The sequence below is a fragment of the Benincasa hispida genome, chromosome 11 (genome assembly GCF_009727055.1).
Source record: "Benincasa hispida cultivar B227 chromosome 11, ASM972705v1, whole genome shotgun sequence".
In the NCBI taxonomy this organism is placed as follows: Eukaryota; Viridiplantae; Streptophyta; class Magnoliopsida; order Cucurbitales; family Cucurbitaceae; genus Benincasa; species Benincasa hispida.
The window spans coordinates 13,026,010-13,037,996 of record NC_052359.1 but is presented as its reverse complement, the minus strand read 5'-3'; the positions used below and the strand labels follow the sequence as shown (position 1 = coordinate 13,037,996).

The following is an 11,987-nucleotide window of genomic DNA, read 5'->3' as shown; positions in this document are numbered from 1 at the left end:
TGTTATTGTCTCATTTAGGTCCTCGTACAGATTAATGTAAATCTGAAGTTTAGAAAATAATTCATTTACAAATATAGCAAATCAGTTACCAGATAAATGCAAAGAAAGTGACTAAGTCACATATATCAGTTGCAAATGCTCCATTAAATGCAGTAAGTTGTCATTAATGAGTCTGGGGCACGCCAAAAGCGTGATAGACTATTCGATTCCAAAGATAAAAATTCTCAAAAAAAATAGTCAATAAATGACTTGGTTAAGAATATGAATGTTTTAGAAGAAATCTTAGATATGAGTAATCATAAGGATATAGAAGTAAATGAGGATAATAATGAGATCCCAATAAATTATGGAACCATATAAGTTGACAACATATTTGCATACAATGTCACTCACAATATTATTTATGAAAGTGAGTATGAAAATATCGACATAGAAAGGATTGACTTACGCAGAAAGAAACAATCCAATACAAATAAACTCATTTTCCAAATCGTAAGGATTAGTAGTCAAGGCATCAGAGAATGTTAAACATGTGGGATACAAGTGGAGTATTTATAAAACAAATAGAATGAAGTCACAAGATATAAAGTAAGACAAATCCCATAATAATTCTCGCAATAGACTAGTATTAATTATGAGAAAACATATTCTCTAATGGTTGATATACAATACCATGAGATATTCAATTTATCTGATTATGTATGAAAAGTTTAATATACATCTTATGGATGCAGTCATACCACATTTATATGGATATCTTAACAATGATATTTATTTATGAAAATTCCTGAAGAATTAAAGGTACCATAATCTTATAATTCAAATATTAGAGAGATTCTTATAAAATATTCCCGACGAATGTGATATAATCTATTGGGGTGTATGCCCTAAAGCCTCAAAGTTTTATATTAGTTGAATCAATGGTTGATTAATTTTATATTACTTGTGTAATAATCCATTAACCTAAGATCCAAGGTTATCTTATGTAACTTAAACATGTATGTGGAGACATACAGGTGGATCACATTTAAGTGATAACCTAAATGGTTTGTAATATATGGATAAGTTTTGGTGTCTTATCCTAGTAACACTACTGATACAGCCCGATTTTTAGTTATTACAATTGTTGTAATGTACTACAAATGATCTGATCCTGATCATTTTTGTGGAGACGTGTGATCAAAGGTATCTTATACAAAAGAGTTTGTATAAAGATCGAACTACGAAATGTTAAGTCTCTCTTTATAACGCCATTGCTAAAAGAGACTTACATTCCACCAGGATAACCACAGGTGATTTGACCTTAATCCTGAGTGAGTTGTGAATTCCTGCCTATAAAGGCGATCCTTTGGTTTGTATAGATGAGAGTGGCCAGATTCGCCAACTCAATAAGCCTACCATTTTGGAGATTCGTCTTATTGGGGAGCTGAGAATACAACTACACAATAAGGAATTCGCTCCTTTCCTATAATTAGGGTAAGAAGATAAATTGCTCCCTTAAGGCTGATTCCGAAGCTTGAACAATGAGGTGTCTCACTCTCTCCTGGCCTGAGATTAGTCATAATTGGACTATGAGTTCATTAGAGAAATCAATGGTACTTAAGAAGGTAAATGTAACTACAGGGGTAAAACGATAATTTGACCCAATGGACATATGAATATATCTATAGTGCAAAGAGTTCAACTGTCAGTTTTTAGTGGAGTGACTGACAGTTAATGAATGTTGATTAATTTGATTAAAAGAGTTTAATCAATTAATCTCGTATCATTGAAGCTTCAATCAATAGGTCCATAAAGTCCTCTTATTAGCTCAACGAGGACTAATGAGAATCAAATTAATTTTGGTTTAATTTGAATTGTTCAAATTAATTAAAGGGAATTTATTGTATAAGATACAGTTAGATAATGTATGTTGATACATTATATAATTTTATGAGAGAAATAAATATTTGAATATGGTTCAAATATTAATTATATGAATATGATTCATATAAAAACTATATGTTAAAATTTAATGTGAATATGATTCATATTAAATTTATATAGTTTTATGAGAGAAATGAATATTTGAATATGATTCAAATATTAATTTTATGAATGTGATTCATATAGGAACTATATGTTAAAATTAATATGAATATGATTCATATTAAATTTATATATTTTATTGAGATGTGTTATAATTTGAATATGATTCAATTATTATTTATATGAATGTGATTCATATAAAAACTATAGGTTAAAATTAATATGAATTTGATTCATATTAATACCTTAGGTTATTTGAGAGAATAATAAACTATAGTTTATGTTACATGTGATATAATATTAACTATATGTTATAGGGGTCTTTTTAAATATAAAAAATATTTAAAAATATTTATACTTTATAGCAAAAAGCTTCAAAAGTACAAAGCACTTTTGGAATTTTTTGCTATGAAGGGTAAATATTTTTTGAATTTTTCTATTTATCAAAATTTCCCTATGTTATATGTTATATATGATATAACAAATAGTTTAAATATATATTAGAGTGGTTAATGTATATATTAAATTCAAATTTAGAATTTGAATTTAATTCTTTCAAATTTAGTTAAATAAAGGGGAATGAGTTATAACTCCCTCATCCCTTAATCTCCCCTCTCTCACATAACAAAAAAAAAATGGAAAGAGAAAGTATTTTCTCTCTCATGGTTTCTTCCTGCACTCTGTGTTTTTGCAAAAGAGTTTTTGAGCATAGAATTTTTACCTCAATCATCTCCTTCCCTCTTCCTAAAATTTAAGTGCAAGCCCACACTTCTGCACAATTCCCATCCCTGAGAATAGGAGGACCCCATGGTAGTGTCTGGTTGTACTGTTCGTGAGATCGGGAGAAGATAACACGATTTGGAGAGGAACATGAAGAATTGGTCTTCAATGAGTATGTGATTGCTTAATCCCTCTTCTCCATATTTTCACAGTAGATAGCATGTTTAAGTGAAAATCATTTATCGTTTTCTATCACATTGAATTTTGTACATTCTGTAAAACGAAATCTTTGCTTCCACTGCGGGAAATTCCACTCCCTTCATAATCGTCTTATTCAATATTTGTTGGTGCGAGGATACAAAAATTCATATCCTTTTATAAAGAAATCATGACCTGAGATTTACTATATGTTGATGATTTGAGTAGAAACTCCTGAAGAGATTTCAAAAACAATAAAATTTCTGAAGAAAGATATTGAGATGATAAATTTTATCTTAGCTTGTAAATAAAGCATAGAGCAAATGAAATTGCATCAATTTATACATTAAAGATCTTTTGTGGATTATGTACATCATTGAATACTCCTATGGTGGTTCATTCACTCGATGTGAAAAGGATATATCATCAGATCTCAGAAAGACGATGAATAATATTTGGCCTGAAGAACCAAAAATTTTGAAACATAAGTGCACTTATATAGCTCTACTAGTTTATACACTGCATTTTATAGTATTTTTCAGTAATTTTGTTACATATATATGATGTTCCTCCAAAAGGAGAATATTGGAGTAGAGTTAAACATATGGTACCTTTTATTTGAGAATTAGTTTGCATTGACTTATTTTATTATAATAAATCTAACTATGATCTAGTTGGTTGTGAAGATGCAGGTTAGTTATCTAACTCATACAAGCTAGATCTTAAACAGGTTACTTAGTACATGGAGAAGAATTTTTATATCATGACAATCTGTGAAATAGACCATAATGACTACTTCCTGAAATCATGCTGAAGTTCTTGCAATTCACAAGGCTAGTCGAGAATGTGTATGGCTAAGATCAATTACTCAGCACATTCATAGAACGTGTGGTTTATCTTCTAGTAAAAGTCTTCCAAGGATATTATACGAAGACAACACAACATGCATATTCTAAATCAAATGAGGATATATTAAAATAGATGGAATAAAGCATATTTCACTAAAGCTATTCTAGACTCATGATCTTGAAGAAAATAGTGATTCAATGTACAACAAATTTTTTCGAAGGATAACCTAACAGACTTATTTACAAAATTATTACTAATCGCAACTTTTGAGAAATTGGTGCTCAATATTGGATTCATTAACGGATACAACAGAGGAAGCTATTGAGGGCAGAGGCAATAGTACCCGTCTCAGGTTGCTCTAGTGAAACTGATTGCAAAAGAGGGAAAATCAGCCACATTAAAATTACCTTCTGGGGAGGTCCGTTTGATATCCAAAAATGGCTCAGCAACAGTTGGACAAGTGGGGCTGGGGTAAACCAGAAAAGTTTGGGTGGAGCCGGATGTAAATGATACCATTTGAAAAAGAGTAGTTCAAATAGAATCGAACTTTTGATACTTCTATTCATTCCTATTCTTTCTTCGTTGCTTTTCAATAGCGAAAAAGCAAACGATCGGAATCATTCAATACAACGGTATGAACACGATACCAAGGCAAACCTATAGAAATAAAGGGCAACTCAGAGGTCTCAAGGGATGTTTTCATGAGGGGGAGTAAATATATTGTATTCTTTTTAAGAGTATTAGATTATATGAAATATGTACTCTTTTTCCTTCACTAGGATTTTTTTTCCAATGAATTTTTTCCTAGTAAGGTTTTAACGAGTCATATTTCATATATATAATGGGTATCTAATGAGGAGTATTATAAATATTATGATAATAGATGCCCATTAAATGGACATGCTTAGTGTCCATTGACCATGCACTACTACAAAAACTGTATTACCTGACGTTTTTTTGCAATCAAGTATCAATGTTACTTGATGTTTTTAAAAACATCAAGTAATCCAGTGTCAGAAATAAGAGAAATTTTTTTACTGGTTAAAAGCGTCGAGCTGTAATTTACTTGATATTTTATAATTGTCAAGTATATGGCATATGTTGACTTATTTTAAATGTCAAGTATTTAAATTCTTGACATTTATTATGGATCAAAGTTTTCATAACTTGACAGTTTTTACATGTCAAATGTAATTTATTCTTGAAATCCAAAAACTGACAACTTAATGAGTACTTGATACGTTTTGCTTGTCAAGTTTGTATGTGTTTTTTTTTAAAAAAAAAATATATTATTAGAAATTACCTATAATTACTCTTGTTTTGAGATCCAATAATGATATAATTTAATTGAAGAGGATAATTATTTATTAATTAAATAAACAAACAACACATATATATGAACAATTTAAGCATCAATCAACCCAAAATTTCCACCAACGTAAGAAAGTTCATATATCTTGAACATATATATTGTCAAATAACAACCTCATGTTAACAAAGTTCATAACAAAGTTCAAGTGAACAATTTTTAAGTTAGAAGAATATGAACCCCATATAAACAATTTCAAGAGTATAACTAACTATCAACCCCATTTGAACACATTTCCATACAATCAACCCCCCTTCCCCCACCCCCTATTGAACAATTCCAAAAATTCGTAATTATAGCCAAATTTTCCTCACTATGCTCCCGCCTCCATAAGAATAATGTATCTCACCTTGAATTGTTGTTTTAGCACCTACATATATTAAAATAACATACCAAAAACCACAACATATATATCGAAATAATTTAAAAATTATTAAAATTAAGCACCATAACCTATAAAGTCCTGAAAACTTAAGGAAAACTCAAATAGTAACATGATTCACAAACCTAACATGAAATACAAATAAAAAATCACATTTGAGCTTGAAACTAAATCATTCTTTTGAAATCAAAACATTGAATATGGCTATAAGTTAACCCGTGCATCCGTAAATGTGAAGCTCAACTCAAACTAAAACTATCGAAGGCATTGAATATGATATGATTTGGGAGTTTCAAGCCAAAAATGCGGTTAATCAAGCTACAAACTAAAAAAACAATAGTATATGGAATGAATTAAGTACCTCCAATGAGATGTCATAGTTCTTTGATACATTTTTTCGAAAAGATATGGCAATGGAGTTGGGTCCTATAACAAAAGTTACACATCATATGAAGAAACGAATACATGTACAATGGAAGCGATAAAGGATCTAAAGTATTCTAATTATGTTAATTTCAAAAGATAAACATGCAATAAACATAAAATAAAAAGGATAGAGAGTATACAATCTTTGTAGCCTAAGTTGATTCTCAAATCTGCTTCAATCTCCCCACGAACGGTTCGTAGACCACCATGAGAGTCTTCTCGACTATTCTCCGGCCTTAGAACAGGATGATGGGATCCAGTGAATGACTAATTTTGAGAGGAAAAAGCTAAGGAATTGAGAGAGAATTAGGTTAAGATTTTTCTTTAAAATATCATAAAAGTCCACTTTGCCAAGAAGATTAAACATCATAGAACTCTTCTATTTATAGGTCAAATCATACAGATTTAATTTGATAAGAATTTGACACTTAAATTCCACTAACTCAAAGTGGGATTAGTGTCTTCAAGTACGATTGACACCTAGCAATCCAAAATTAGGATTTTCCCACTAAAATAATGTTGGATTTTTCCACTAACTTGGTCATAGGTCAATTCTTTGATCCTCAAAGTCCAAAGTCAACATTTTGACTTTTATCAAATTTTGACCTAGTCAACAATTTTGACTTTCAATCCAGCTTTGACCAATTTCATTTAATTTAAAAATTAATTATAATAATTAATTTAAAATTAATTTAATATTAAATAATTAATTAGACAATTTAATATTAAATCCAACGCTAATCCTAACTAATATGAATCCCTATTCATAGTCTTGATATTTAAATCTTATTTAAACATCTTTCTCTCTCTCTTCACGTTTAATTCACAATTAAACATTAGGTTAAATATATCGGATATATTTAACACTTTACTCCAAAAAATCAAATTCAAATGCTTCAAATTTGTTTATCACACAATTCTAAAATTTAGTCTGATATGAGCTAGTAGGGGGACCTCATGGACCTATAGATCATGGGCTTCAATGATCTAGGATTAACCGGCTAAACTCTTTAACCCAATTAACCAACATTTGTTTACTACCGAATCACTCCACTAAAGCCCAGTAGTTGCACTCCCCACACTGTAGATATATTTCTATCCGCTCGATATAACCATAATCAGTAAGTCATCCCTTCACAGGTTGTTCGTAATAACGGCTGGGTCAAAAATTATTTCACCCCCGAGATTACATCTTGTTCCTTAAGTCCCACTGATCCTCTAATGAACAATTGGTTTTTTATCCAATCATTAAATTGAGACTCTCTCGAGTCAATGAGAGGGTGGGGCCCCTTGTTCAAGACCTGGAGTCAACACTTTAAAGGGAACAACCTCTCTACTATCCTTAAAAGCGAGTAGGAGTGAATTCTATCTTGCACCCGATGTCCCTAGCTATCTACCCGGTCTTACTCCTGAAATGGGAGGCTTATTGAACCGACGTTGTTGAGTCAACCCTCACCTATGTAAATCTAAGAATAATCCCGAATAAACAGAAATTCATAATTAGCTCAGGATTAAGGTCAAGTTACCTAGGTCATCGCTTTGAAATAGCTAGTCTTATACAGTAAACAACGTTATAAAGTAAGAGTCACTTATTTCTTGGTCCGGTCTTATACAAACTCTTTGCACAGAATGCTCCCACTCAGATGTCTTTACATGAATGATTTAGAATCACATCGTTTGTTCTGAATTCAAAGTGGGTCGCATCTGATAATGTTTCTAGGATAAGATATCTAGACTATTTTGACTATCTACTCGAACTTGATCCACTTTTATGTCGCTACATAAAGTCCAAGTATTCATGTAATAGACATGGATCTTAGTTTATTGGATTTAGGTTCTTTCTAAAATGAAATGAGTAATTCATATATTCAATAACAACTTTATTGAATAAAACCTCATTAACATATTTATTAATAATAGAATAATTTTATTGTTTACAAATTACGAGTTTTAGGATATAAAAACCAACATCATATAACTCCTTAGAGCTTTCACACATAATATAAATATATCAACTCAGAATCCTAAATCAAAATTGAAAAAACGTTTAGATAAGTCTTACCTCAAAACAACCTTGACACTTAATTTGAAGACTATGAATCAGGTTCCAATTAGAAAGTGAGAATTTTTAAGAATCATAAATGAATGAAATATTAATTAATATGCAATATGTCATCAATTCTTTCCTTAAAAGTCAAAATAAATGTTGTTCCTAAACACTACAAAAATGAAATAAGCACATATGAGATATTATCCAAATAACAAGATAAAATGCGATTTCAAAATGACAAATCAACTCATAATTTGGAACCTCAGAAGCAATTATGCAGTATAATAGAACGATAAAACAGAGGACAAGACCATCAATTCTCTTGCATTAATACTAAATTTGGTTACTACAACAATGTTGGTCTAACTAAATTTAGTCCATTGGAGAATTACCTCCTTTATATGAAGAAAAACCACCTATCCCTACCATAATTGAAAATCTCTAAAATTTAACTCCAAAAGCTTAGCCATGTAAGATTCTAGTTTAGTTTAGGAGTTATAAAACAACAAATGCATGTCAATAATAATCATATATAGATGAGATCTTCTCTCAGGAGGTCTAAACACCGGTCTATCTTTTTCTGAAACTGACAATCCCCCTTCAATATTATTCTTTGGTTTTAACAATAGTGTTGTCCTATCTATGTCGATAACTTCATCTCCTTCTTGTGTCTAACCATCAAAACAAACATAACCAAATGGTTACTAAATGCAAGAAAAATGGGAGAAGTAGAAAAATTACATAAAGGTATAAAATATATTGGAAAAGTGAGTTCAAACATAGCAATCAAACTACCTTCATTAGAAAGAAAAATTTTCAAACTTCCAGTCGCCTCCCTCCTTGCAGAAAAGAAGCAAGCAAGAATTGATCTGCAACAAAAAACCCACAACAAAATTAGCCATAATAATATGTTATAATTAGAATATTGGTTTAATATAAAACATATACTTCAAAACACTTCCAAACAAAGCCGAAGGAAGACATAAGAAATAGAAAACCAGATAAAGCAAATGAAATACTGGCTAATGGAAGATGGGATTTGATTTCTCTTGGAGCAAAGACTCAAACTTAGCTTGGTTCAAATTCTTGTTGATTTCAGTGTTGAGAAGTGTCTCCATCTCATCAAAAGCAGTTATGTAGAACCTCAGAGTTAGAAGTGTCTCCTTAATCGTAGCCTTGCTAGCCTTCTTCGAAGGCTTAGGAGGTGATTAAGAGGAAGTTGTAGAAGGAGCCCGTCGGAGGTAGGTTTTTGGTGTGGTTTCGGGGGTTTGGGAGCATCTCCCCTAATTTCTCATCTCTTTTATATATGTAACCTTTGAAAAAAAAAATAAACCACAAATTACTTGACATTTATAAAGCATCAAGTAAAATCGAAATAAAAAAAATCTGAAAATTTCGCCAACCTCCGTTTTTTTTATTATTCTTGACGTTTTTCATCAAATTTACATGTTACAAGTATCCAAAAGTTCCAAACTTCAAGTAATACAGTTTTTGTAGTAGTGATGTGTCATGCTCTCATTTCCTAAAGTGTTGTATGTGTCTTAACATTATAGATTATTAATGACCATGTAATCCACTTCATACTTGTCAAATTGCCTATAAATAGTGGTATTTGGTGGGTTTTGGAATACACATGTTAGACATAATCCAAAATGATAGGTTTCTATTTAATTATTAAATATTTATTTATCCCTACTTAATTGTTGTTTTAAAATGATATTTCTTAAAAAAAAATATATTGTTTTGAATTTATTTGAACTTCTATAAACAATGTATTAATTTTTTTTACAATATATTGACATTTTCATTTTTCATTGACATTTTTGCATGCCTATAGATTTGACGCCCAAACATAAAAGGATAGATTGTCATTTATATTGAAATATTAAAAAACTATCCATGAAACATAAAATTAAAAAAAAAAAAAAAAAGAAAAAAAAAAAGAGAAATAAGTAATCATTAATGTAAAATAATATAAATAAAAAAAAATTTAACTTGCTTGAGAAGTGTAAAATAAATAAATAAAAACTTTTTAACTTGTTTGAGAAGTGTAAAATATTTATTTATTAGTTAAAATTTAATAGTAGTTTTGTTTTTGTAATTTTTTTCAAAATTATTCATCAATTTAATTGAATATTTTTGTTTTTATAAATTATTTTATTCTTGAATTCTGCAAACCATTTCTAATTATCAGAACTTTGAGAACGTACTCTCAATAGATTACAATGTTAGCATAAATATTTAAATATATGTTGAATAGATTTAACCCTAGGACCATTCATGTCAAATTGTCAAGAATAATAACATACCAAATTCCATCAAGAAACTAATGATAACTTCAAGATGATGATAGATGATTATGGTCTTCCTCAACCAAAACTCCGAATGCCCTCATACCTCTAGATGAAATTCAAGAAAAACTAAGTGCTAATTGTTTTAGTATATTGGGGATCATAGCCCTAAGGTCTCTTTATATTCAATTAGAGTTCCTATTAAACCCAAATTCTACCCATTAAATCCATACTCAATTAGGAATCTAGGACCTTAATTAATTAGATCACATAATAGAGCCCAATCTAATAAAATAACCCAAAGTGATAAATTATTAATCCACATACACAACTCATACTTTAATTAAACATATTATTATTTAAATATGTCTAACAATCTCCCACTTGGGCTATGTCTGTGTACCTGATATAATTAAATCACATAAACCTTAAGCGCGCATAAACAGATTATTTCAATAATAAAATTCCCCTTTAGTTCAATCTGGTTCATCTCCTGTATTAGCACAGAATCAAGGCGGCTTTCGTCATTACCCTTGCAACTAAACCTTCCTTGATCACCAATTCCAATATATTCAACGACATAGATCAAATATGGATGGATAGCATGGAAACTAATGCAAAGTGATCTAGATCATGCCTTTTTTCGACTGGTCCAAATTCCTTAATGAGATCATTCTAAAAACTTTATGCTAAATTGCTTGCATGATAAACGAGTTCAGATAATCAAACATAAACCATCAACTTTATTCTATATAGAAAATAAACAAATAAGGTCACAGAACATCCTCAATAACAAACTCCCACTAAACCATGGAATCAGAAAAGTGACTAACACCCATGTGAGTAACATGCACATGAAAAACTTTAAGTGGTAAACCTTTAATCAATGGATCTGCCATCATAAAGTTTGTTCCTATGTGTTCTATCGAAATTTGAGCATTCTAAACTCTTTCTTTAACAACTAGAAACTTCATGTCTACATGCTTTGACTTCGTATTGCTTCTTATTGTTGGAATACATCATTGCCGACTTATTGTCACAAAATAATTTTAGTGATCTTTCTATGCCAACCACTATCCGCAGCCCAATGAAAAAATTCCGCAACCATATTCCATGATTGGATGCCTCATAACATGTTATAAACTCTGCAGCCATGGTAGAAGAAGTCATAAGTGTTTGTTTAACACTTTTCCAGGATACAGCTCCTCCATCCAACATGAAGATATAGCCTGAAGTGGATCACAAAGTGTCTTGACATCCAGCATAATCAAAATCAGAATACCCAATGATCTCCAAAACTTCTAATCTTCGATAAGTGAGCACATAATCTTTTGCTCTTTGTAAAAACCTCATAACCCGTTTGGCTGCTTTCCAATGATTCATCCCTGAGTTACTCAAATATCTGCCTAACACTCCAACTATGAACGTAATATCTGGATGCGTATATACTTGAGCATACATTAGACTTCCAATGGCCGATGCATAGGAAACCTTCTGCATCTCCTTAGTATCAAGTGTGGTCTTGGCGCATTGACCTAAATGAAATTTATCACCTTTAGCGATCGGGGTATCTCCAAGTGCACAATCTTTCATGCCAAATCTACTTAAGATCTTTTCAATGTAGTTCTTTTGTGACAATCTCAAAATACCTTGAGAACAATCTTGCAGTATTTC

At 30.6% G+C, this 11,987-nt stretch overlaps 1 long non-coding RNA gene across 3 annotated transcripts; it reads right to left on the bottom strand.

Moving 5' to 3' along the window:
- Positions 1 to 5,426: 5,426 nt before the first annotated feature.
- LOC120091746 lies at positions 5,427 to 9,317 on the bottom strand. 3 transcript variants are annotated; one of them, XR_005485826.1, is made up of 4 exons: positions 8,818 to 9,317; positions 6,113 to 6,207; positions 5,908 to 5,972; positions 5,427 to 5,534 (listed from the first exon to the last, which is right to left on the bottom strand). It is a non-coding gene; the product is annotated as an uncharacterized LOC120091746 (long non-coding RNA). The 3 variants fall into 3 exon arrangements; XR_005485825.1 differs by having other exon boundaries at positions 5,469 to 5,972; positions 6,113 to 6,259; XR_005485824.1 differs by having other exon boundaries at positions 5,469 to 5,972.
- Positions 9,318 to 11,987: the final 2,670 nt, after the last annotated feature.